The sequence below is a fragment of the Micrasema longulum genome, unplaced genomic scaffold, assembly GCF_059751315.1.
Source record: "Micrasema longulum isolate JH-2025_06_02 unplaced genomic scaffold, ASM5975131v1 h1tg002175l, whole genome shotgun sequence".
In the NCBI taxonomy this organism is placed as follows: Eukaryota; Metazoa; Arthropoda; class Insecta; order Trichoptera; family Brachycentridae; genus Micrasema; species Micrasema longulum.
Window position 1 is genome coordinate 287654 of NW_028279340.1, and position 27891 is coordinate 315544.

A 27891-nucleotide genomic window follows, 5' to 3' on the forward strand; every position below is an offset into this window, starting at 1 on the left:
AAAAATACTTAAAACAGACATTTATGACGTAATGATAATTACGTAATAATATGACTTCTTTTCTGTTTTGTAACTATGCGGTGTAGAAACTAAATAAAAATATACATTTCTAATTTGACCACAAACCGGCGTATTTATTGAAGCGGTGAATACATAACTCAATTGATTTGTAGAAATAAACATATTTGAAATATCATCATCATCCTTTTCACCCAGTGGTGCATAGTGCCTGCATTGGTAAACCAAATAAAGCTTAGTTCATCAATATTTCGAGTATATGTCCAAATGTGTGCAGATAGGCTGGATTTCCTCCCTGGGATGTCTAGATCTAGATCTACATCTAAATTAATTGCAACCCAGAGGGAAAAGATTTTAAAGAAGGGAGTATTTAAGTCTAGGCATTTAGTAGGCTTATGAGTTTCCATTGGCTGGTTTAAGTGGCCACTTAGACTTCTATATTCCCTTCTCAAAAACGTTTTCCCTCTCTGTTGCAATAAATTTAGCAGGTTAACTCGATCACACGATACATAAAACTTTAAATCTGGAAAGAATAAATAATTAAAAAAAAAAAAAAAAAACTGTTAAAATCAGTAGGCGTTTGTTGATAAATTCAACTTGGATTAATATCTAATTCGAAAAATTAAAAAATATATATTGTTATTTTTTAAAGAACTAACATTGCAGTTGCTTATGCAAAATAATTTGCATTAAAACATAAAATTTAACATCACACTTTGAATATATACATAAGAAAATTTCAAAAAAGATTTTCTTCCTAGGAAGAATTCGAAAAAAAATAAATAAAAAGAGTGCAGAACTTATATACAAAACAATAATTGCCCCTCATTGGGACTATTGCTCTACTATATTATATTTAGCTAACGAGGGAGACATAAACAAGTTTGAAATACTACAAAATAGAGCAATGAGAATTATACTGAAAAAAAAGCAAATATAATAGTGTTGAAAAAATGAGAAAACAATTGAACTGGATAGGAATAAAGAAAAGACTATTGTATAATGTATTTGTATTTATATATAAAGTGTTTAATAATCTCATGCCAAAGTATTTTATAAGTGAAATTATATTAAATAGAAATGTACATAAATATAGGACAAGAAATAGAAATAGGATAAGACTACCACTTAAGAAAAAAACAAAATCACAAAATAGCTTAATGTATAAAGGGTTAAAACTGTATGATGAGATGCCTGAAAGTATGAAGAATGAAAGAAAACTTACGGATTTAAAAAAAATATGTTATGTTTATTGTAATAATGTAGTTATGTAAGAAATATTTAATAAGTATTTGTTATAATTGTAAATATATTAGTTAATATACAATGTAATATTAACTAACTTAAGTAAATAAATAAAATAAAATAAAATAAAATAAAACATTAAGAGATTTAGAGAAATTAAGATCCAGAATTATTTAAAATCAGAATTATCTACAACGATTTGAACGTACCCAGATCATTGTTAGTAAAAAGCATAGTAAAATAATAGTTTAACCCCCTTTTCGGAAATGTATGTAACGGCAGCGTTTCCCAACCTTTTTAAGTCTGCGGACCGGTGAAAATAGGAAAAGCAAATTGCGGACCGGTAACGCAGGTTCATTAACTTATGCAGTGTTTTGTGAATTAGTTTTTAATATTATATCTGTACCTTAAAGCTGAAATGCTGGAAGTCACATTTGGTAAATTTTTCGGGAGAGCGGTTTGAAGTTGTAAAACTGTTTCAAAAAGGTTTCAAATGTATCTCTCTTAATAAAAACACAATTATTTGTTTTTTTTTTGGATTTATAGGCTTTTGATAAAAATATTTAAGAAAAACACATTTAAAATATGGACAGTCAAATAACTATGGGACTTTAATGTTTTTTATTCTAACCGCCCGGCCCGCGCCCTAATTCCTCCTCGGACTTTAGTATAAAAATTAATGTAGAATATTGAATGAAAAACAACCTATTTATAAAACTTTATAAAGACAAAAACATTAAATTGCGTGCCATTAATTATTTATGAAAATAACAGGTAAATATAAATTTAATGACATCATATAAATAGCAATAACACAGTAATTGAAAGTAAACAGTATGTGAAAAAAAGCAAAGTAAAATAATTAAACTAACGACAAAAGAAATGACATAATGGTTAAGTATGGTTGATTATGACAATAAGACTTAATCTTGAGCAAAATACCTCGCTGCGTCAGAGGTAGTTTGTTATAAAAAGTGTGGAATTTATTCGGTATCCACAACTTCAATACCAACAAACCGTTGAATTTTGTTGAAAGCATGAATATTATTACTGCACTACTGGTGTTTTAGAACAAGCTATTTCAGTAGTGGTATACCGGAGGACTCCAATGTTTTTAGCATTATTAGAATCTGAATATATGAACAAAACGACATTCATAACTCAATTTTGCAAAAAAATGTGACTTCCAGCCTTTCAGCTTAAAGTACAGATATTATAACAGGAACAGAAATAACAAATGACCCTTTTTTCGTTCAGGAATTTTAAAATGGGTGACAATTTTTTCAGCGGGCCGGCAGAAAATCTTAACGGACCGGTGCGTGGGAACGCTGTCCTATAGGATACATAATATAATTTCATTATTTTGCATGAACTAAAACAGCATTAAGTTATAACTGCTTTACCATATTTTTTAATTCTTAACTGCTAATAAACTTTGAATTATAGAATTCTTAATTCTATGCTTCGAATAAAACAAAAAAATGTATTTTCAACTATCAAGTGAGTAAAAAAATATTTTAACGTTGTGCCAGGGGTACAATAAAAAAAATGGGGTTAAAATTCTCGCCGTTGCGTTGTTTATATTGAAAAACCAATTCAGTATAAAGATTTTTAGTCTTTAAAAAAACTAGCCCCTTTCAGCGAAACATATCGCAAATTTTTTCGTTATTATCATTTTCAATAATCAAACTCATGCAAATGTGTATCTAAAACCATCTCCATCATTGTTTCCCTTTCCGCACGCAATGGTGCTTTGGGCGCTGTATAAGTACACCAATAATGTAGCGTACATCGATCATCTATTACATTGAGGTAAGGTGATCAGTCTTACGCTTCAGGAGCCAACCCAGGGATAGTGAAATATTGTAGTAAACCACCTAAGAACAAATATTTTACGTTAACCCTGCCAGGGATCAAACCAGGGACTTCAAACACGGTTGGCAAATATACCAACCACTACAACACTATACTTTATTTCATTTTTCGGGAATTTTACCTGAGGGTAGCCATTGAATCGAAAACGCTCGTCCAGGGTTCTGGTTCTATTTCACACACAGAACGGTATTATTTATCACCCTGAACACGGAAATGCATCTAGTATTTACTATTCATAATGAGAAAGTTTATTGGTACGGGAAATAAGATATAAAAAATGTTTTCTTTTAAGCGGTAAAAAATAGAGCATTTAATTACATGGCGAAGTTTCTCGAAAACACGTGAAAAAATTCATTAAAATGCTTTGAAGTTCTTCACAAGTTCTTCCGAAGCAACCAGTGATACGAAGTTGTGATAGATTTCCGGTTTCCAGGAAGCCATCTCACCGATCAGCCGAACTCTACAACGAGAACTTGTAAAGTCACGGACGGAGTAATATCAATTAATGTTAGTAAATATTAGTATTTAACCACTTACCGACTTATTACTAAACTAATTTTAGTGCATGTTCAGACATGGTGGTGTTTGCATCCTGTTAAACTCTGCATGTAATTTATGATTTTTTTCGTAAATACCATGTATACTACGGTGATGGTAAAGGTGATAGTGTATTTTAGCATTTACATGTTAGTGTAGTGAGTGTCCTGACGAAGATACGGGTACGGTTCGAAACCGGTATACATAAAAAGTTGGTGAGTGGTTTAATATTAATATTTACTATCATTAATATTGTATATACATTTCATTTTTATTATCTATACCGGTTTAAATATATATTTTTTAATAAGAAAACGTCAGTGTTACGTAATCTTCTAATATACATAAATATTATCTGTTTAGCAAATCTGTTTGTGAACATATCGTCACCCTAACTAGTAAAACTCGTAAGTCCACAAATTGTAAAAAAAAATATTTTGGCGTTTTTCATTAGGACTTCAAATAATCTGTATGTGTGTACTTGTATATTCGTATGCTGTTGTATTTACAAAAAAACTTCGCTGAAAACTGTTTTTACTATTCCCCGAACAAAAGTGAGTTTGGGATTTACGAGATTTACAAGTTAGGCCGACTATATGAAGTATTGGACTTGACCGCACGCAATCAGTTTGCGTGTCTGCACGAAATGGCTGGTCAGAATATTTGTTTGTGTGTCTGTATAGTCTAGCAGTCTAGCTGTGTGTGTATACGTATACATACAAACCATGGCTCACTGGCTCACAGTATTTAGGACGTTTTGGAATTAAAGTGAGTTGAGCTGGCCGTATTCATAAAGTGCGAAAAAAGATCGATTGACCTTAAAAGCAACCAAGGTACCAACGCAGTATTTAGTTACAGTTTTACATAAAACCATGGCATAGTTCATTTTACTTTAAATCTACGTGTATTCAGATCTAATACCGCATAGGATACACTTTTCTTCTTCTTATTTTTTTTCTTCCTGGTGGAGTTTGAAAATCATCGCAGCAATTCTTACTTTGTTGGCAGCTGCCCTGAATAAGGACTGAGTGCTGCAATGGAACCATGCACGTAAGTTCATTAGCCAAGAGATGTGCCTTCTACCTGCTCTGCGTCTTCCTTCAATCCTTTACTGTAGAATGACTTATACAATCTTATGTTTTTTACCTCTCATCACGTGCCCAAAGTACTCAAGTTTTCTTTTCTTCATGGTCCTCAGTACCTCTTTATCTTTCTTCATCCATCGGAGAACGCCATCGTTTCGGACTCTGTCCACCCAGGAGATCTTAAATACCCTTCTGTAGCACCACATTTCAAAATCTTTTTTGAAGTGTCTCGGGTGAGTGTCCACGTTTCGACGCCGTAAAAAAGTACTGAGAAGACGTAACATCGTACAATGCGCATTCGAAATTCTAAATTAAAGTCTCTACTGCAAAGAACGACACGCATTCTGAAAAAGCAGCCTCGCGCCATCTCTATTCTGACTTTGATATATTGTGAGGCATACCCTTTATCACTTAGCCTGCATTCCAAATATTTATATTGATGGACTTGTTCAATCATGTAAAATCCAACTTTTTGCAGATGATGCACTAGTTTACATATTAGGAGATAATTATGATACAGTGATAAATAAGATTAATTACGATTTAGGAAAGTGAATAAATTAAAATTAAATATATCAAAAACAAAATATATTAATATTGGGAAAAAATAATACCCCAGGGTTACAATAATTGATAATTTGAATATAAATTCTGTGAACAAAATAAAGTATCTCGGGGTCTACTTGGATAGATATTTGAATTTCAAAACACATTCTCAATATGTAACAAAAAAAAAACATTTATGGGAAGATTACGAAATGCAATAGATATAAAAGGTATGATTTTTATATATAAAACAATAATATGTCCACATATAAATTACTTTTCTTCCATTATTTTTTTATGTAATGACAGTGAAATTAAAAATATACAAATTCTTCAAAATAAGGCGATGAGGATTATACTCAAAAGAAATATATACTCTAATGTAGAAAGAATGCACAAAGAAATTGTCTTGCTTACAGTAAAGCAACAAATTAAATATAATGTAGCAATTTTTTATGCTTAAAAAAATTAAGGGGTTGAATAAAATAAAAACAATAATAAAATTTAACCAACAATGTCATACATATGAAACAAGGGGTAAAAAAAAAGATAAGATTACCAATGAGGAGAAAAACAGAATCTCAAAACTCGTACAAGGGATTGAAGCTGGACAATGAGTTACCTGAAGAAATAAAGGAAATATAATCAAAATATTTCCAATTAATTTGAAAAAATATGTTATTGAGAAATTTTGATAAAAAAATTGTATTATTATTAAAAGTTTATATTAGTTTTTAAGATATTATGAACTAACTTAATAAAGTATAAATAAATAACCCGCGCTCCCATTTGTAAAGACATTGGGGAAGTTTGCGGCTTTTTCCGTTAAAATTTAATGACATTACACCAATTCCATAAAAAAAATAAGTACTTTTTTAAAGTATAGATACACACACTATTGTACATTTTCTTTTCAAAATAAATAAATAAAAATCGAAATCACTAACTTACGTATGAAGCGATCTTATATTTGACATTTTAAAATATTTATTGTTATGCTAATTGCCACTTGTTAGACACAGCAAATTCAATTAAATTCATTTTGCAAGGCGAAATATTTAATAACTCTATGTACGAATTGGCTAAGCATGACCCCCACCCCATTGGGTACGTTATTATAATACACGGAATTAATTATTTCATGGGTGATCATTTAATTTACATGCAAACAATCTGTTTAAGTATTCTTCATTCCCCTATTATTGTCAATTAAAAAAAATATGAAGGTTTTATGCATAGAATTAAGAATAGTCCAGAAGGAGCGTAGAATCATATTTGAATACATCGGACTGTGTCCAATAATTCCCCCACTCCGCTTTACTTTAGCTGCGTGCATTCGTGAAGTCGCCGGGTAATGTTGCTTGATGGGAAATGTTGAATCTGTTAATTTTACAACAAAAAAAATTGTGCACGCGGAAACATTGATTGATACAACAGAGTAGATAAGCAAAGGGTCATTTAATAAGAGTAATTGAATTAATGAACTTTGAATTTAAAATATAAAACAAATTTTATTTCACATAAAACGGATATTTATATATCATGTTAAATAATATTTCTTATTTTTAAGATAATGTCGTTCAAATGTCCCCGTTTAATCTGAGGTCTAATTTTCGGAAAAATAGTTCAATTTTTAAGTAATGCATTTGTTATATACATATTCATTTACAAATTACAGATAAAATGTGCCACGTTATTCCTATGCAAGCTACATCTTAGATATACTAAATATTACGTTGCCCTTAACAATATTAAATAAGATCATACGATACACCCACAATCATTAAGGTACGAAAAATATATGCCTATTTCCTAAATTTATATTTGTTTTTTTGTATCTCGTTACCATTGATAAAACGCTCGTTAGCGGCTGTATTTTTTTTTAATGTGCTTTATTGTATGATACTAGTGAACCCGACAGACATCGTCCTGCCTGAACGTTGGCTTGCCTGCTATTAGCTGGTTCAGCAAACGCAAAATCTTGAAAAATTCGAATTTTCGATAAATGATCTAAGAGACTTTTGACATTGAAATCACCTCGAATGCAACCCTTGTAGGTCTATAATTAAAACATTTATGCTCTTAATTTCCTTTTTACTCATTAGATTGAAGATTTTAATATCTACGAACACGGGCAGCGTAAATATCTACATTTCTCTGAAAACCTCACGTAAATCGGTGAAGCTGTTTAGGAGGAATTCAGTGACATCACACGTACAGAAGAATTTTATAAAAAAAAAACAAACTATCCGCTTATTTCGTAAATTGGATTGTTTTTACAAATGAAACGATATTGTATCTTATTAATATTTAAAGCATTAACTTTGTGGTCAAACATTTTACTAAATGTTATTAAATATTTAAATATATCAACTTATCGACTTCTCTATATCCACTGGTTTTGAGACGTACCCGTCTTTTCGTCAGGACACCAATTAAACCAACATGCAAAACCCACTATCCACCTTCACCATAGTTGTTGCACAAAAATATAAAACCATCACGGCATGCATAATAAGCACATGCACTGATTAGGACAAACATGCATTGAATAAATTATAAAAATATTTCATGTTGTTTAAGAAATAGTTGAAAAAAGGTAGAGGGGGTGGAGGGAGGGGGTGAGCTTAATAGGTTTAGGGTGACCATTACAGTGGAACATCGTATGACGGACTATATTAAAAGGTTGTTTGATTATTGATCAAAGAAACATTATTTTTTCAAGTTTCCTTATGTGAAATATTTCCATATTATTAAGCTTAAGCTTACCCCCTCCCTTCATCCCCTGTACTTTTTTCATCGATTCTCAAACAACATAATATTTTCATAAACTAATTAGTGCATGCGCTTATTAAAGTGCAAGTCGTGTTAGTTTTATATTTTTGTGCAACAACTATGGTGAAGGTGTATAGTGGGTTTTGCATGTTGGTTTACTCAGTGTCCTGACGAAGAGACGGATACGTCTCGAAACCGGTAGACATAGAAAAGTCGGTAAGTGTTTTTATACAAATATTTGATAACACCTTAGATATTATATCTGATTGGTTTTTCTCAGTCGAAATGCAATTAAACAATTTTTTCGTTACATACGACGGCATATTCCTGCGTGGCATCACGTCTGATCGTGATGAAAATCCGCTGAAAAATGGCGCGGAAGGCAATTATCCACCAATTGAAATGCTATATTTATTTAATTACACCTCATTGACCGTCACAGTCCAATTCTTAAGCTAGGGTTTCCTAGGACAGCGGTGCCCGTATTTTAACGGCCGTAGTGAACGGTGATGCAGTGGACAGCCGTCGTAAAGGTGACTAGAGTGTGGTTTTCTAGGAAAACGGTGTTATCAACACCATTTAACACCGTTTTCCTAGGAAACCGCTCTCTAATCTATTTTTAAAAAAATAAAAATATTAATAGACTATTAAACTAAGCCAATTTCTTATCTTTATTTTCAAATATTGCATATTCATCGCAATGTTTTTTTGAAGTTATGTAATCTTGAAATCACTCCGCCCGTGACGTCACTAGTTGTCGTCGGTGTGTTGGCTTCCCGAAAACCGAAAATCTATCCAACGCTGTAGTTGATTGGTTGATTAGTAAGAACTTGTGACGTAGTTCAAAGTAGCAGCTTGCCCACCACATACCGCACAACGCATCTGAGGACACAAGTCTCCTTGGCGGTGCCCACATACACGGAAAATTTGCTCGTTGTCAAACGAGAAAAGCTGCCCGAAGAAGCTCTCTGAAATCTAGTAGCCTTAGCATCTTTGTGCTGAAAGAAAGTAATCCAGAAGTACAGAATATGTACTTCATTGGATTGAGAAGAGAGGGAACTGAATTTTTCACTGACTGGGATTAAATTGATTGGACATGATCAATGATTAACAGTAGTAGCCGCTCGATTGTGGAATAATCTAGCCACTAATGTTAGAGACGCCCCTTCATTATTTACATTTAAGTCAAGATTGAAATGTCACTATCTAAATATTTAAATTGTTCCTTTATCCTTCTTCTTTCCTTCCCATCCCCTCTCCTCTCTTCAAAGTATAGTGTTTTTTTTATATATATATATTTATTTTTGTTAATCTTTGCTTTTAATTTTTGTATAAAATTGTAAGATTCAATATGTCCATGTATTTATAATTTTCTCAAACTGAACGGTTTGGGTAGGTAGGAAGAAATTGCCTTAAGGCAATATGCCCGCCCTTATATGTATATTTATTGTATATGTATATAAAGTGTCAAATAATAATAATAATAATGATTACAAAACTTTTTAAAAGCCTTGAAATTCTTCTTAGAAGCCACCAGATCTGTATATCCCACAGGACCTATAACAGGGCCACGGAGTTCAAAGTAGTTAAAAATGAATAAAAAGCGTTTTTATAAATTTTTTTAACATCTTCCAGAAACTTCGCTGCGCAATTCAAGGCTCTAATTTTCACCACGTGTAAGAAATCAGTTTTATATTCAATTTCCTGTAGCACTGAACTTTCTTATTTCCCGCAATATTTCAAGTTCATTAATAATATAGTTTATTATTATGAAAAGCAGATTGCGTCCGCATTAAATCTTCGCCAAAATTTAATTTACATGGCATTAGTACTTTTGTCTTGTATTTTGTAAATGTCAGAAGACATAAACAAAAGAGAAAAAAACGTTTCTTAGGGATCATCCCAAAAAAATATGCAGTCCCGATTTAGTAGAAGAATTTTTTGCGTTTTCGTGTCAGACCAAAATATTCTAATTTTTGGGGCCATTTTTAACGAGTTAAAAATAAATCACTATCAGAAAATGGAAATCAAGTTATGTTAGAGTGGGGTTCGAACCTCGGATCTCTGATCCGTGAGTCTGTGACACTAGTCACAGGACCACGACCCGGTATTCATGTGACCGACGAATGGAATTTGATTTTTTAATATTTGACTTATCTACATGTATTTTTACAGATGATGCTGTGAATTGATAAACAAATATGCTACATTACTTCAAATATCTTAAGTAAATACAGCGGAAAGTAAAATTGGGTAGTGTCTTTCGTTTGGATAATTTTTCAGCGAATGTCAACTTGCCAATGTTCTGGATTTTGCCGATTTGCTACAGTTTGTTTATAATTACATATTACCGCTTATTTTTTAATTTAATGAATATGTGCAACGAATGTCACAGTTTAACCAAATTAGTATAACTGCGCATCTAAGGTCATCGGAAAAATCAACCCAATTTTACTCTACCATCTAGTAATATTTATCCTTCTTTGATACAAAAATCGTATTGATTGACCATGTTCTACCTGTCGTGGTATATTTAGAAATATTATAGTATGTTTCGATGTATTTATCGGTTAAAAAATTATTACGATAATGAGATTCCAAGAAAACTAAGTTTGACTAATGCGGTAAGCGAAATCATATGAAAATTGATGTAGTGTATTTTTCTGACGATAGAGGTCAGAATTTTTACATCATCGTTTAATTTATTTAATAAATATATTAAATGGTTTTCGGTTGAGAGTTTTGGTAATACATAATATATGTTTTATATATTATATTGCATTAAACTTGTTCCCATGTTTTTAAATGGATATACATAATAATAGAAACAAAAACAATAATTATGTTCAAAACCTCAGAGTAATAATGCGTGAACCTATAGAGAAGCCCTATCACTAGCAACAGATTGGTGGCCATTTTGTTTTATTTGACAACATAAAAATAACGGTTCGATCGGATGCTTTTGTCGCTGTCGTTGGCTTTGTTTGTAAATAACTTGGATATTTACGTTATAATAAATAAAAATCGACTATGGTGAATTGCAGTATGTTTGGTTGCAGCAGTAGGAGCGTCAAAGGTGTTTAAGGAGTTAGTTTTCACAGGTAATTGATTTCAAATATTTTCCCATGATTTACATCGATTTTTGGTATTTATTGTCCCGACACGTGAATTATGTTGCTTAAAAACTTTCCTTATAACAAAATATTTACTTCAGATACTATGTTTTCTCAATTTAGGGGATAAATTTGTGAATTAAAGTATGTTTACTGTTGATAATGACAGTTGATTATGGGCAATATGTCAGGGCCGCACTAGGCATCCATTTAAATTTGAGTTTTTATCGAGTAGAGATCGATTAAAATTTTACTTGAAAATAGCAACGTTAACCTTGAAATTGCATCTAAAATGACGTGTCCAAATTTCAGGCCGCTACGACTCGCCGTTTCAGAGATGTGACGTACAAACAAACAAACTCAACACATGACTTTGGTTCCATGTTGAGTTTGTTGAAATGAGTTGGGATTTATGTCTCAATAAATGTAACATAAGTATATTGTGAATAATGTGAATAAATAAATAAACACACACATGTATTTTCAGTTATATAAAATAAATATAGGCGAATAATAGAAAAATAAATTGGAATTACCCTGCAATAATAAATACACAGGTACATATTTAAAAGTATTTACAATGCAAATTAACTATCCATTTGGCAATTCTAGACCTGAGTACGGCCCATTGTTTTGCTGCGAACTGTAGCTAACTTAATACCCAATAGTCATAGAATGGTTTTCCTACGGTTGGGCTCCTCTACAGCTTGGCGCATGATTACTCTGAGTTCAAAACACGTACTTGAATTTTTGTTTTTTAAATAAAAACGTTCTTTATAACAATTAAATATTAATATCGTTATTTAAAAAAAACATATTCTTCTTTTTTATTATTAATAAAAAAAATCTCAAAAAAAAACAACCATCATTTTGATGATCTTTAACTTACATTGTTTTATTAATCTTCTTAACAATCTGTACAAATGTGACTTATATACGGGTATATTGCCGGCGCAATGATGATTTTTAAAATTTCCTTTTGCAAATTTTGATAATTATATATCATCGAATCTAATATCCAGGCACTACTCGAAGTTTTAACTATCCAAATAAAATAAAACATAATATTTCCTCTATAATAAGTTCTATGTGCGACTTATTTTAAAACTCTGTGGAAGTAAAGAAAAAAAATAGCTATAAAGTATTCGATTGCTTCAAATGAGATAAGTTAGTAGGTTAGTTTGCGGGCTTGGTGTGTGGATGTGGATGTGTGAGTGGATGGGGGGCTAGTGGGAGTGTGGGCGTGTGGTTGGTTGACTTCGTTATCGCGAGGAAGTTCACAGCACGCGACCTCCCAATCCATAGTCAGTCTGTCTCCTATTCGAATTATTTCAGCTCATTTCGGGTAAAAATAAGTTGTATAAATATAATGAAAATTGTCATTTAAATTAGCTTAAATCGCTTCTGTAACGTGTTACTAAAGATACAATTTAGGTGGGCTATGATCATTGCCTTTGTGGTGATTAATCTGGGCCCCAAGTGGAATGGTATTTTAATAGAATTATCTTCAATTGTCTACCGTTAAATTTATTTTTCTATGTGAAAACTGAAATATTTTTGTAAAGCGTATTTTTAGATTAGTTCAATTACAGGTTTCCAAAGATGATTTTATGTTGTAGTGTAGACAATAGAAAATAACTTTGTCAACCTTCCATTGTAATCGGCGCACTGAATGGTTTTCGCAGGTTTATCGATTTTACATCTGTTTTTTTTGTCGGTAACCTGATTATACTGACGATAAAAAGGTACCCGAAATTCTTTAAAAATGTTCTAACTTCAGCCCTACGGGTAATTGGATACAATGTTTGTGTAACAAAATGTTCTCTTGCGCGCGGTAAAAGTTGGAGCATGGCAAAGTTTCTTAAAAATGTACGAAAAAAATAATAAAAAATATTTTAATAAAAACGAACTACTTTAAAAGACGTCACTAGTTCATATTAATCAACCAATGATAAGAGAGCTATGGAAGATTTCTAAGAATGGACCAATGAGCAGAACTGATCGAGAGTAAGCGGAAGAGAACCTCTGACGTCGCACGCGGGTCAACGACCATGAATATGCTACCAATTTGAAGGATACTAATTGTTAAAAGTTTGTATTTTAACCAACATTCGCTTTTGAGGATCCCAATCAGGTTCTTTCTTTAAATTCCTTATAATTTTGACCCATTTATTTCTTTCCGCTGGATTTTTAGAAACGAAAAGATAATATTAACTGACGTTTATTATATTTTAAAAACTTATCCCAATAAGTGCACCATTGTAACTAAGAAGAGCTTCGCAATTACGCCGCTAGGCATGGTTTGATGTTTACAAAAAATAATATTTATATTTGAATATTAATTGTTTTAAGCTTTGTTAATGACTTATGAACAAATATTTACCCGTGAAAAGTTACACAATTCTTTTAACGATGTTTATCGGTAAGGTCTTTACACGTTTTCATGACACAAGTAGGCATTTTTGATTCTTTTCGAAACGTCACGCCTAGCTGAATGTCGAAGAATGACGACTCAATACGCGTTCGGCATGACTGAGCGTTTGGGCATGAGTTAGGTGTCATAATTTTTGAGGGCTCAGGGCATGTCTATGTATTGAAATGTCAATGTTTGTTTTCTTTTAAAATACCATGGTAAATACGGTATAAGGAAAACCAATCAAAATTTGTAAACGTTTATATGTTGGAATCATTCCAAAAATCCGAATCCGGGTTTATTCCATAACTTTGTCCTCTGTCAAAATAAATATATGGAATTATCGGAAAATATTTTATTCACTTGTATATAAAATGACGTACTTTATACATCGACTAACAATTCTATTGCGGCAGACACACGACTGTAGCAAAATCATTTCTTTGCTCGTAAGCAGTATTGCATATTTTAGAACAAATCAAATAGAAAGGTTTTGTTTCAAATATACCTACATAGTTTAGCCACATTTTTCACAAACGGTACGACATCCTAAATTCTGAACTGCAAATCTTCTCCATATTAGGGATAGTCTTTCTAGGGATACTCCGCGGAATAGTCGAAAACTAGTACGTTCAGTCTCAAGGGGTTCTTTCGAAGTCTCTTTTGGGTATTTATGACGTGTTTGGAAATTCATTCGCATCCCCGAAGACGCGAAACAAGACTCCGAAATATATTATAAAGGATTCGTCCTGCGTCCTGCGTCCTGCGTCCCGTCTAGGCGAAAAAAGTTCGCAATTTTGTATGTCTTTCCACAAAACACTTTAGAAATATTTATTGCTTTCTTTCATCCCATGTTACGTTATTTACGTCAGACCAAGGTAAGATTTACCCATACCTTAAACGGCTTTTCTAGCGATGACATCTCGCTCTAATAATTTGATTTTTACAGACGTAAACTTCTAGAATAATTAAGTATTTTAGAGAAAAAAGGGGAACAATTAAAATTTTATTATGAAAACTAAAAACCTTTACAAAATGCAGAGTTTCTACCCACGAATCAAAAATTTTATACAAGTTTTCCTATTCTATACTACGATTTCCATACATTAGGGTAGACGCCAGGATTTTTATTTTTTTTATTTATTAAATCATACATTTTTTTATTTTTTTGTACTCCCAGGAGTTACAACAAACTAATTTTGGGAAAGAATAATATTTACATAAAGGTATGGTAATAATAATAATATAGTTACAAGTAATAATATGTAGATAAAACTGAAATAAGATAGCAAGCAAATATATAACACAAATAAATTTAAACAATCCATAATAAAAATTTGAATGAAATATTTACATATTGTAAGAAAGAAATATTTGAGGGAAAAAAAGAACTCAAAACTAAATTTCACCTTTCACATACCTTCTCAAGTAGTAATTTTTTAAATGAATACAGTCATTTTTTGGCGTTTTATAGGGCTCCGGTAGCCTGTTGTACTCGCTACAAGCAAGGTACAGCAGAGACCTTAGACCATACCTTGTCGTGCGTGATCCAGGTACGTGAATATTTTGACTCTGTCGCGTATTATACTGGTGGACGTCACGATTAAAGGTATAGCCAATATTAGTGAGAGAGTCTTTATTTACACCTTGAAGCACCGATTTTGCAATCTCATAATACGGTATGACCAAAGATGGGAGAATGTCAGTAAGTTTGTAAATGTCTTTGACATGCGTTTCCATTGGTATACCGTATTTGTTTCTTATAGATCTATTTTGTATTACTTGTATTTCTGATACACACTTTTTGGTTTCTTTTTTGATTCCATTGCAAACGACTAAGTTCCCGGTATTTACCTACCCTCCTTTCAATATTGTTAGCAGTATTTCCATGCCTAGTAAACATACTTTCCAGATACGCATATTCCTCTTGCTTAATAATACCTATTCACAGTGATCTCACATTGAGTCTTACTTATATTTCTTTCAAAAATATTCATCAGCAAATCGCTTTCCTCGTAGACTTTTGTTACCAATAATGATGAAGTTCAATAGTACAGGAAATCGGATATAAAAAAAAAACATGCTGCGAAAATAAGATAATTTATTTATTTGTTTTAAACTTCAAGTTCAAAGAATAAGTACGTTGGCGGACTTATTGCTGAAAGCAATATCTTCCAGCCAACCAAAAAACGGATTGGTCAAAAGAAGAGATTGGTCAAAATTTTATACTAAAAAAAACATACCAAAAGATACAGAAAATTAAAAAAAACCTAATTATCTCAAGATAACAGCTGTTTTTTTAAATTGGGAGATAAGGCTTGCACATATTAACTTTAATAAAATAAATAAGGACATTATTTAATTGTACTGTAAAGTTTTTTGATTTTTATTATATATGAAAAAAATAATAAAAATGAGTTACTTTGAAAGGTCACACGTTCTTGTAAACAATAACCAAACAATTATACTGTTGTTATGTGTTGTGATAGATTTCCGATTTACGGGTAAGCATTTTTTTCAACGTTTAGTGTTTTTGGACAGCTACGGGGTTCTACTTTTAAATAGCAGCACAACTCACCGAAGACAACTTGTGACGTCTCAGGCGGAGTAATTTCAAAATTACAAAACTTTAAAAAATAATAGCGATGATATTAAGATACATAAAAATACTCTTAAAAAAATAGTAAAATGGGCTTATTTAATAGTCTATTAACTAATATTTAATAAAATAATAAAAACACCTAACTTTCTCATTGCTAGTCCTCTTTGTTGCTAGCAAGAAGCACGGCATCATCAGCACGCAAAATACATTTTTTATTTTTTTATAATAAAATAGGTACTTAAACTAATAATCATTTGTAGTCTTTGTAAAACTTTTATATTTTCCAACATTTTACAATTTTATTAAGAAAGCACATATTATTAAATATCTTTATTCACTTTGTGGTTTATTTTACACTTATTTATTTATAAATTTGTAAAAACGACTTTGGCTTTAGAATTATACGTCGACAGGACTAGAACTTTATATTATTTTTTAAGTGGTTTGCACAAATTTATAAATAAATTACTGTAAACTATTTATTGTTAGTTGGTACACTGAGCTATAGTTAAATAGAGTTGCTGCTTCATGGAACAAAAGTTTGAAATTAGGTTCCGAAAAATTAGTGCTACCGCGCGAACAATGCCGTGCAAAACGCGTAGTAGACTGAAATAGACTAATTTATTGTCTATACTATTTTACCGTGAGTCAAGTAATAATCCCCCCTCCCTGTACGACATCCCACTTGCGCGCATGCGTGAAGTGGCCACGTAATGTTGCCAAACCGCAAACAATATATGATCGTAAGATAATTATAAGATGATTTTGTGTTATGTTACGTTTTACAAAAAATATTTTACTGACTTGACTGTAAAAAAAATCAGGTACTTTTATTAGGCAAACGTAAATAAAAAAATTAATAACCGTTTAGTAATTAAGTAAATTAGTACCGTGTAATATTTTACTAGGGCTTATTAATCGAAAACCGGGTAAAAAGTTCGACTATACTGGCAATACTAACAAAATGCCTATCTTGTATTATTTAACAATCTGACAGACGGTAAAATAATCGAATTCTTAAATAATATTATTAGTGAATTCGCTACTTACACGTGAAATGTGATCCTACCGTATTCCCTTTTAATCCCAGAAGTAATTTGACACTTGCGAACGACACAACACGGCATAACTGAATTTAAATCGGCAGTTGCGTACTAAGCGACGCCGACGTACATTATCTCTGTACCTAATGGCCAAACTGCAAAATTACTAATTAATAAGAAGTTTAGTCGAATTCAGTTTGATGTGCGAACGCGGTTTCTGGACTACCATTGAATTATAATGCTGTATGCACATATTGTTTTACAAATTTATATAATGTCGTTGAAAAAATAGTTCCCCTCTTTCTGTGATGAATATACTTAAGATTCCTAGCAAAATCGGGAAATGTAAATAATGGAAAGTACGTGTAGAAAATGTCATACAAACTTGTGTGGTTTGTGTGTTTGCTCAGCTCTGCTTATTGCCGCTATCTAGACAGGCCCATTCCTTGGGGAGTTTATGGCCCTGATTTTATACGCAAAAGCTGATAAAATATTCCGACTCCCTTTGTTCGGCGGGCTATATCAGTAGCTTGCGCACTAAATAACACCACTTTATGAAAATCGTTTCACGAAAGTACCCAAAAAATATTTAGTAGATTATAAAAACATTGATTGTTCAGGACGTTTGTCACAAGTTGCAAAATGACGCAACCATCAAGTTTTTGGCAATCCATTATTATATCATACAAGCTGAACCCGGCAATGCATTGCTATTGCTAGATTTTAGTACACACTCGTATATATCATATAATAAAAAATAAACGGGAATTTCTAATTTGAAGTGCCCGCGTTTAGCCAATCGGTATTTTTTTGAAGCTACGTTGACAGTACTGTTTTTGATAATCTGTCAAAGTTTGACGGCGATAGAATGCTCAGTATTCTGTCAGCATCTGTTTGAGTGAGTCCAAAAATTGCCATGTGGCAATTTTTACATTGGATAAAAATTTGGCACAACGAGCGTGCCTCAAATTGGGAATGTTGAGTTGAATCATTGGGAATGTTGAATAAAGACTTTGGAGAATCGTGTACGTCAAAAACACGGGCATACGAATGGTATAAGAGGTTTCAATACGTTCGTGAATGTTTAGATGATGATAAACATACTGGACGTCCAGCAACTTCAAGTACCGAAGAAAATATCGAATCGGCTAAACAAATCGTGTTGAAAAATCGATGTGTACCAATCCGAAAGCTTCCTGTGTTATTGAGCATCTCATCAATGAGATGTTTTGGGTAAGAAACGCGTCACTGCCCCCCTCGTTCTAAAAACACTGAAAGAATGTGGAAGGACAATTTTGTGGATTTTACAACACGATAAAACGCCGTCTCATACAGCGGTGATTGTTTCGGAGTTTTGGCCGAAAACTCTAATAATCTCATCAGCCAAGCACCGTATTCTCCAGACAGGCCCCGTCTGACTTTTTTTATTTTCCCAAGACTAAAATTGCTATTAAGAGGAACGCGCTTTGAGACGATTGATGACATAAAAGAGAATTCGCTGCGAGAGCTAAAGGCCATACCTTTGCAGGCCTATGAAAAGTACATTGACAATTGAATTGAACGTCGACATCAACGTATCGTCGCAAATGGCGAGTATTTTAAAGGGGAAACACTGAAAATTAAAATTTTCCGTTTTTTTCCCAAATTCCCGTTTATTTTTTATCATAAGGTATATATATATATTTTTTTTTTTTCTTTATTTTTTCTTTTTTTTTCTTTCTGTTGACGCCCATGGGGCTTTTACATTATACATACTATATAATAAGAAAAAGTTACACATTAAACATAATTAACATTTTATCAAATATAAAAATTAAAAAAATATTTTTTTTAAATATAAAAATAAATAAACTGCATGTCAGACCTTTTGTTAGAATGGAAAAAATCAACGTTTCGCTGTACCGTTTTCTGAACCTTAAAAGTCAACCGATTTTTTTATTTTTTTTTAGACAGAGTTTCAGAATAAAATTTCTATATCAGTTCGCTTCGCGTTTTCCAAAATTTGTTTGTATACCATGCGACCGAAGACATCAGATAAAACTGTGTCTAGTTCCCATAGTAAACATTTTTTGTAAAAACGAGACACGCCAATAGTAAATATCTATAGTGTGTAAAAAATCACTGCTCTAGTTTCATAATCCAGAGAAAAAACACGGTAATACGTGTGTACGAAGAAAAGTCGGACTGCGTTTCCTCTTATGATTAAACATTATTAAGTATACTTACAAAACTTTACTTCATAATGGTTTTATGTAACCATAGAAACAGGTTCGGTGTTCTTAATTAAAACCATCTACCTCCTTATACTCAAAGACGCACCCGGAACCCTCTAAAAATATGACACTTAACTCATGCCCAAACGCTCAGTCTTACCCTACATGTATTGAGTCGTTCTTTAATCGCTAGCCGGGTTTCGGCGTGAGCTTGACATTTAATTCGTAACCAAAATGCTTAGTTGTGTCGTGAAAGCGCGTAAAAACCGTTCGGATAATCGTAAAAAATATGGTGTAACTTTTCATTGGTAAGTTGGTACCTAGGAACTTGTTTATGGTGGAATTCCAAAACTGTAAATAAATAATTTTTAAATATTTTTTTAATTTATTATTTATTTTACTCAGATAACAAATATAAGTATAAAATATAACTACCAAATACAATTTTTATAAGAATATAGAAAAAAAAACATTCTTGTCTACATAAAGGGGAGTGACTATATAGTATATATTTTTTTTGCAAATGTATCAAATGTCAGTTAAACTTATTTAAGCATTACTGAAGATCCATTAAAAATAAGTTAGTGTATGCGCATGTGTGTATGTACGTGTGTCTGTATGTACATGTGTATATTTGTGTATATATATATATATGTATGTGTACATGTATATGTATCAAAATATGTATACGAGTAAGTTTATCTTGTATTAGTCTGTGCTCTCTATTAATTTGTTTACTGTTATCATATATTGGAATGTAATTGCCTAGCTTGGAACTGGGTATGTACCCTTGTTAGCTTGGCAACGTGAACGTTAAATTGTATTTTTGATAAAAGATGTAAATAAATAAAGAAATAAATATAGAAATTAAGAAATTGTAAAAAAAAACATTCAGTATCCATTAAAAATAATTTATGTTTGTAAACGTTAAATACAAACGTTTTTAATATACAAAAAACAACACCCTCCGAATTTTTCAATATATGCATTTTAGTCGAATGCTACCTTGGAAAATCGATCAAAAACACATAAAAGCTTCTAGCTTTTTTCCACCCAACATATTGAAGATTACGTTTTTATTTATAAATCTCGAGGACGTAAATTAGAAAATTTTGCAAAAAACCGCACGTAAATCTGTCAAGCTATTTTTGAGTTTTTTGAGGACTAATAACGGCGATTCATTCTTATGTATATAGATAGTAAATAATAAACAGTTAACAATAAATGTATGAAAGAATTGAAAAGTATGGATGTGGGAGCGAAAATGAGTAATCTAACTGTCAGTTGCCTTCTGTACGCCGATGACGCAGTCCTCCTAGCTGACAGCGAAGAGGAACTGCAATCCTTGGTTACAAAGGTTTACGAAGTGTGCAAGGAGAGTGATTTGCTAATGAATGTGCAAAAGTCGAACGTCATGGTCTTTGAAAGAAATGTAACTATGACTGAATGTAAGATTGTAGTAAATGGAGATAGTTTGAAACAGGTTGAAGAATTTGTATATCTGGGTAGTATGTTTACTAGAGATGGAAATATGGACAAGGATATTGAAAGGAGGGTTAGTGCCGGTAACAGAGTTAATGGTGCCTTAAAGTCTGTCGTAGCAAATAAGTGTCTATCGCAAGAGGCTAAATTAGCAGTTCATAATGGAGTTCTGGTACCAACCCTAATGTATGGAAGCGAAGCATGGAGTTGGAAAAAAAGGGACGAAAGTAGACTGAATGCTGTTGAAATGCGATCCCTCAGGCGAATGTGCGGAAAAACAATGTATGATAGGTGCCCTAATGTCGAAATTAGAGCAGAATGCAAGGCTGAGTTAAGCATTATCGACAAAATTAAGAAAGGTCTTTTGCGATGGTTCGGTCATGTGGAGCGAATGAATGATGAAAGAACGGCTAAAAAGATTTATGATGCGAATGTGTCTGGTTGTAGAAGTCGAGGAAGGCCGAGAAAGACATGGCATGATCAAGTACAACAAATTCTTGAAAGTGGTCATGTGAAAAGTCGGAATAATCGACGTGCGTGCATGAGAAGATGTATGAATGTGAAGGAAGCAAAGGAAGTGTGCCAGGACAGAGTGGTGTGGCGTTCTATCCTCTCTGCCTACCCCTCCGGGGAAATGGCGTGATGGTTAGTTAGTTAGAATCAGGCGAGAGTGTAAATCTGAGTCAAGTATAATCGATAAGACTAAGAAAGGGTCTCCAAGATGGTTTGGTCACGAAGAAGGAATGGACGACGAAAGAATGGTAAAACAAGTATATATGGTGAAAATGAACGGCAACGTGAGACGAGGACGACCAAGGAAGACGTGGCATGATCAGATAAACCAAAATCTTAAGTCTGGTCATGTCAAAAGCAGACTGAACCGAAGGGCATGTACGACAAGATGTATGAATGTGGAAGAAGCTAGGAATGTATGCCAGGATAGACGTGTGTGGCGGTCCATTCTCTCTGCCTACCCCTACGGGAAATGGCGTGATGGTAGTAGTAGAAGTTATTCAAAAGTATAGAGCAATTAGGTAGGTATATTGGACTTGCTCAATAATGAAGTAGGTAAGTGTTAAGATGTACCAGATGTAAAATTATGACGCCTCTGATACCTGCCCGGCTAGCTCAGTCGGTAGAGCATGAGACTCTTAATCTCAGGGTCGTGGGTTCGAGCCCCACGTTGGGCGAATTTTTTTGCTAGTTTTTAAAAACATTATTAAATTTAATCAAACATTATTTTAAAAAAACTAGATTTTGTGATTAGATTGCATTATTTAGTTTAAAATATATATATAGCTTCAAATTCATCGACCTTAATTTTCAAATTACATGAGTTTACAAGATATTTTACTTTCGTATTATTTTTTCTTACAATAGAACTTCTAGTTAACATTTAATACATTTGTTACCCTTTTCCGCAATTTTTTTTTACAAACACTGTTTTGCAAAAAGAGGTGCACAGGGCACTGCATTGATATAATAATGTGTAAATTCTGAAAACGTTTTCAATATTTACGCGTGGTATTAATCTTGTACTTCGGGGTGTGATAATAATATATTATGATTACTTTGATTACATTAAAATCAGAACTATTACTACCTACAAAGTATGTATTCTAAAAAAGAATTATAGAGAATTCACGTGAATTAATATTTATAAAAAAGTGCTAGACCATTTTTAGCTCGTTGAGGTCCCACCGAGATTTGAACTCGGATCGCAGGATTCAGAGTCCTGAGTGCTAACCGTTACACCATGGGGCCAGGTAGGTAATGCGGAGAAATAATTTAATAAATACATTTTTAATACTGGTTTGGAAAATTTTATGATTAAAAATAAATAAAAAATTCTCCCCGGCGGGGAATCGAACCCCGGTCTCCCGCGTGACAGGCGGGGATACTGACCACTATACTACCGAGGACCTTGACTACATGCTCAAAAATAGCCAATATAGTTTGTAACACTGTGAATAGTGTAAAATTATTTATTGTGTAAGCTGACGATTGGTAGAATTCCATATAAAATTTAGTAATGCATCCCAAATAGAAAAGTTGTTTGAATTATAAAAAAATAAAAATAATAATTTAATAAAATTTAATTTAAAAAAATATATATAAACAAAATATTCCTCTAAAATATACTCAGTATACCCTAATTGATTTTTAATTTTTACTTTACTTATTTTGGCTTGTATAGAAATCCACAAATATAAAACAGCAATTATTTTTAGTAGGTATATAAGGAAACTTTGTAAATATTTAAGTTAGTTCATTTGAAAATGTCCCAACAAGACGAAACGCGTCACAATATACCCTTTGTATATTAAAAAAAATAAAGTAGAATTATAATCCAATAAACTTGTTTTACTTTGGATACATTTACCAAAAAATTTAAAAGGTTTAAAATTACCTAGTTTGAAGTTTTTTATGCGTATAATTTTTAATTCGTCGATTCTCTTGAATTTTTATATATTATATTTTTATCGTGTTATAATATTAACCATTTTTTATAATATTATGCAAAAATCTTTGTTTTTTTCTGTAATATTTCTTAGTCATTAGCGACTAAAACGTAAATCTTACCTTATTTGCCCTATTAAAGGTTGGTACCTAGGTAACAAATTTGATTAATGATCTATAAGTATTTGTTGCTTTGTGCATTGGTTTACTAACGTGATGCCCTTTGCACAGATGATTGTAGTAAATAATAAGTTGTATTTTTTATTAAAGTTTCTTGAAAAAAATATTTAGATTCACTCGAGTGATGTAGAATAATTTAGTGAATGATATATCAATGAGTGAATGTAGTATTCAACAATGTTTTGAGTATGTCCAAATGCTTGCAGACTGGCTCGATTTTCTCCCTAGGGAGTTGTTCGTATTTAAATTTGTTGCAACAGAGACGAAAAACATTTTTGAGAAGGGGAATATGGAAGTTTAGGCATTTACAGGGCTTATGACCTGTTATTGGCTGGTTTAAGTGGCCACTTTACACACTGTGTAACATTCACCGTTCTGCCTATGTTTGAAAATCCACATTTCCTCAACTCTTCCATCTGTTGACTTTTGTAAAGTAAAAGAGCTGAAACCTTTATCATGTGGGTCCCTCTCTGTTGCAACAAATTTAAATATAAACAACTCCCTAGGGAGAAAATCCAGCCAGTCTGCAAGCATTTGGACATACTCAGAACATTGTTGAATTAACTACCTGGTAAAAGTAGAAGTATATTTAATCATTTGAATAAATCCGTAGCATGTGACAACAAAATAAATTGTTTTAATTAAATTACAAATTTAAAATCTTCAATTAAATTAATTTAACAATATAATCACTATGTTAAGCGCCCTTGAGGTATTTTATTACGAAAATGGCGCTATATAAGTTATCCATAATAATAATAATATACAAATTGGAAAATTGTTTTCGGGCGTTGCCTAGTAGGTGTATTGGTTCAGCCGGATGAATCTCACCCACATGATAAAGGTTTCAGCTCTTGTACTTCATAAAAATCCACAGATGGAATAGTTAAGGAAATGGGGATGTTCAAACACAGGCAGAATGGTGAATGTTACACAGTGTGTAAAGTGGTCACTTAAACCAGCCAATGACCGGTCATAATCCCTGTAAATGCCTAAACCCCCATATTCCCTTCTCAAAAATGTTTTCCATCTATGTTGCAACAAATTTAAATAAATAATGTATTATTGTTTGTACAATACGTCATCAGTGGATTAACACCTTCGGACTTATTTATAATATGACTACTAAATATTTAAACCGCGAAATTTTTTTAAAAAAAAAAGTATAAAACATACCTACTTTCTTCGAATTCTACGAAGTGCTCTACAAAATCAGTGATAAATGAAATATCGGTAGGTAGTAGGTACCTATGGCGTACTCGTACTCAATCTTCAATCACGTGGTGTACCGCTGCGCTGTTGAGTGTTGAGTCTACATGTATATACTCTAAGGTTGAGTCAGTAAAGTTCAGGGGGTTTTAGGTTACGTTGCAAAATTGATTACTGCCTACTATATTATTTAGAATTTGTGACCCTTGCGTCTAAACATCTGCTTAGTGCGAGTATTACGCAGTTTTTCTCAAGGAAAAAGATCAAATCCTTAATGGTTTATCACTGTTACATCTGTTACGGAATCGCTGATGAACTATGAAGAAAAAGACAGTAAGGCGAAGATGGTAGAAATGTCTTGTTTGTAATCAAATGTAATTATGCTATTATCAAATTATAAGAGCCGCGAGTAAAACAAAATTAGGAAGTTAGTCCCTAGCGACGAGAGACACTCGCTTGATGCGCAATGGTTTTATTCCATAAATCTTCCATAACAGAAAAATGGACCAAACATAGAATTATAATATACCAGAAGGCGCGTAGAGCCAAGTTTGTTGGAAAAGTCCCCTCTCTACCCGACATCCCGCCTGCGCGCATGCGTGAAGTGGCCCCGTAATGTTGCCAGACCATGAACAATATACACAAATATAAGATAATTTTGTGTTATGTTTTCCTACCAAAAATATTTTACTAACTGGACTATTTTTAAAATAAGGTACTTTGACTGGGCAAACGTAAAAAAAATGATTAAATAATTATTTTCTTAGTAATTAAGTAATTAGTACCGTGTAATATTATACTAAGGCTTATTAATAGAAAGCCGAGTAAAAAATTCGACTACCCTGGCAATTCTAACAAAATGTTCACCAAATTTTATTTGACAGTCTGACAGATAGAAAATAACCGAATTCTAAATAATATCATTTGTGAATTCGCTTCTTACACATGAACGATGATCCCTCCGTATTTCCTTTTAATCACAGTGGTATTTTGACACTTACAAACGACACAACGCGGCATAATTGAATTTAAATCGGCATTTGCGTACTAAGCGACGTCTACAGAGTAACCCAAACGTCAAAACATAAAACTACTCGTTTATGAGTAATTTAGTCGGCTTCAGTTTGATGCGCGTTCGCGGTTACTGGACTAATATAATTCTATATGACCAAATCATACATCCAGCTTTAAGACGGTGAAGACTTTACAGATCTATGAATCCAACGCCTTATGCTATTTTAGATAAACTACCCCATAAGTCTCGGAAACTGACGTCACATTACATTAAGTAAAAAGTTTAGTTTTTTTATTAACCAATTATTTTGTGTGTTAGTGCATATTATTATATTATATTTTTGTTTACGAACCTGCATTTTGTTTATATTGTATTTCTTTATTTTTGCGAACCTGCATTTTGTTTTCCATTATTCTATTTTGTGTATTTTGTTGTACCAATGTAATTATTTGTACCTGGTTTTCGGCTGCCATTATCATGATTTGGTAGCAAGCCTCAATAAAGGAAAAAAAAATAAGCACACCAAATTTTTTACATTTGCGGACTCGAACATGATTAATACCCGTGTGCAGAGACAAAACTTAAAGTGAGGAAAGTATATTCTAATTTCAAATGCAGAGAATAACCCGAAGGTGAAGACAATAGAATGTACTTTCCTCACCTTAAGGTTTGTCTCTGCATACGGGTATTTAACTCCGCTCAATTACAACTTAATTTACATTTTTTTAAAGCGAGATATTTGAAAATCTTAAAAAAAATTGTAAAAATCATAAGAACGCTAAAGTAAAAATGATCAAAAATTTCGTGCACTGCCCGGGAATCGAACCCGGGTCGCAAGAATGGGAATCTTGCATGATACCACTACACCAGCAGTGCTCAAGGTTGCCACGTCGACAAAAGCTAATAAAACTTCCGTCATACAAAGGTGTTATTTGTATTTTAATACACATTTGTTGCATTTTTCAGACATTTCACGTAATCAGAACATAAATTCTAGCATAAAAAAGGAAAGAAAAATATATTAACTGGACAAAAATATATTCCGGTACCGGGAATCGAACCCGAGCCTCCTGGGTGAGAGCCAGGTATCCTAGCCACTAGACCATACCGGAGGTGAGAACAATTGTGAAAATAATATTGCAGTAGCAAGTATGAGAGTATTTATGACAAATCAATAAATTAGTACAGGCATCGTCAGATAAGAATACCAAAGCTAGCAATACTTTTACACTGCGGTCACTATGTGAATGTAGGCACTCTTTTCTGGCGATAACTTTACCGTACACGAATAAAGCCAACGGTTAATCGATGGAAAAAATAATATGTATACCTACCTACCAAAATTTAAGTTATTTAAATAAATGATTTAAACGTTTTTAGTAACTTTTCTATTACTAAAAGCTTTTATTTACATTATCTGTGTCCGGGCTGATGAATAATACAGTTCTGTGTGTAAAATAGAACCAGAATTCTGGACGACAGTTTTCAACTCGATGGCTGATAGAAAGGTAAAAATCCTGGAAAATAAAAATAAAGTGTAGAAAAGTCTGCCTTGTAGTGAAGTGGTTGACGCGTTTGTCTTCCATGCTTGAGGTCCGGGGTTCGATGCTGGAGAGTCGACATGAAATATTTATTTATAAGGTGATTTTCACTAAAATATCCAATTGTATTTGGACTGGCACCTGAAGCATAAGACTGATCTTCTTACCTTCCTCTACGTTGCATTTGGTTTTAAAACACAATGCCCTACGCACCGCTGGGTGCGGATAAGGGTTTGATAATTATTATTACTTACATTTAGTAAGTACGTTGTTTAGTTTCCTTGTAAAAAACATTTAAAAAAAAAGAGTTACCATTGCCTCATTTATTATAGAATATCCGGTAACTATCCGGCCGGATACCAGATAGTAGCTTAAATTCAGGAGATATCTAATATTTTACAGTGACATTTTCATGAAATCAACGCCACTAAATTGATTTAGTGTTTGAGAAAAAAAAAGTAACCCCTTTATATTTAAAAAGTATATTTTCTATAACAACGTTCGTCAGTATTCAGTAAACACCCTAAAAAAGAATTTAA

The 27891-nt window shown here is 32.6% G+C and overlaps 1 protein-coding gene and 5 non-coding genes across 6 annotated transcripts in view; 1 reads left to right on the forward strand and 5 right to left on the reverse strand.

The window, feature by feature from the left end:
• Window positions 1-27891, reverse strand: part of LOC148272846 (uncharacterized) — a 187087-nt gene that overhangs the window by 122160 nt on the left and 37036 nt on the right. The gene's annotated exons all lie outside the window — the stretch shown is intronic.
• On the forward strand, window positions 22065-22137 carry TRNAK-CUU (transfer RNA lysine (anticodon CUU)). The gene has a single exon. It is a non-coding gene; the product is annotated as a tRNA-Lys (tRNA).
• On the reverse strand, window positions 22640-22711 carry TRNAQ-CUG (transfer RNA glutamine (anticodon CUG)). The gene has a single exon. It is a non-coding gene; the product is annotated as a tRNA-Gln (tRNA).
• Window positions 22798-22869, reverse strand: TRNAD-GUC (transfer RNA aspartic acid (anticodon GUC)). Its single transcript has one exon. It is a non-coding gene; the product is annotated as a tRNA-Asp (tRNA).
• Window positions 26617-26687, reverse strand: TRNAG-CCC (transfer RNA glycine (anticodon CCC)). Its single transcript has one exon. It is a non-coding gene; the product is annotated as a tRNA-Gly (tRNA).
• Window positions 26852-26923, reverse strand: TRNAE-CUC (transfer RNA glutamic acid (anticodon CUC)). Its single transcript has one exon. It is a non-coding gene; the product is annotated as a tRNA-Glu (tRNA).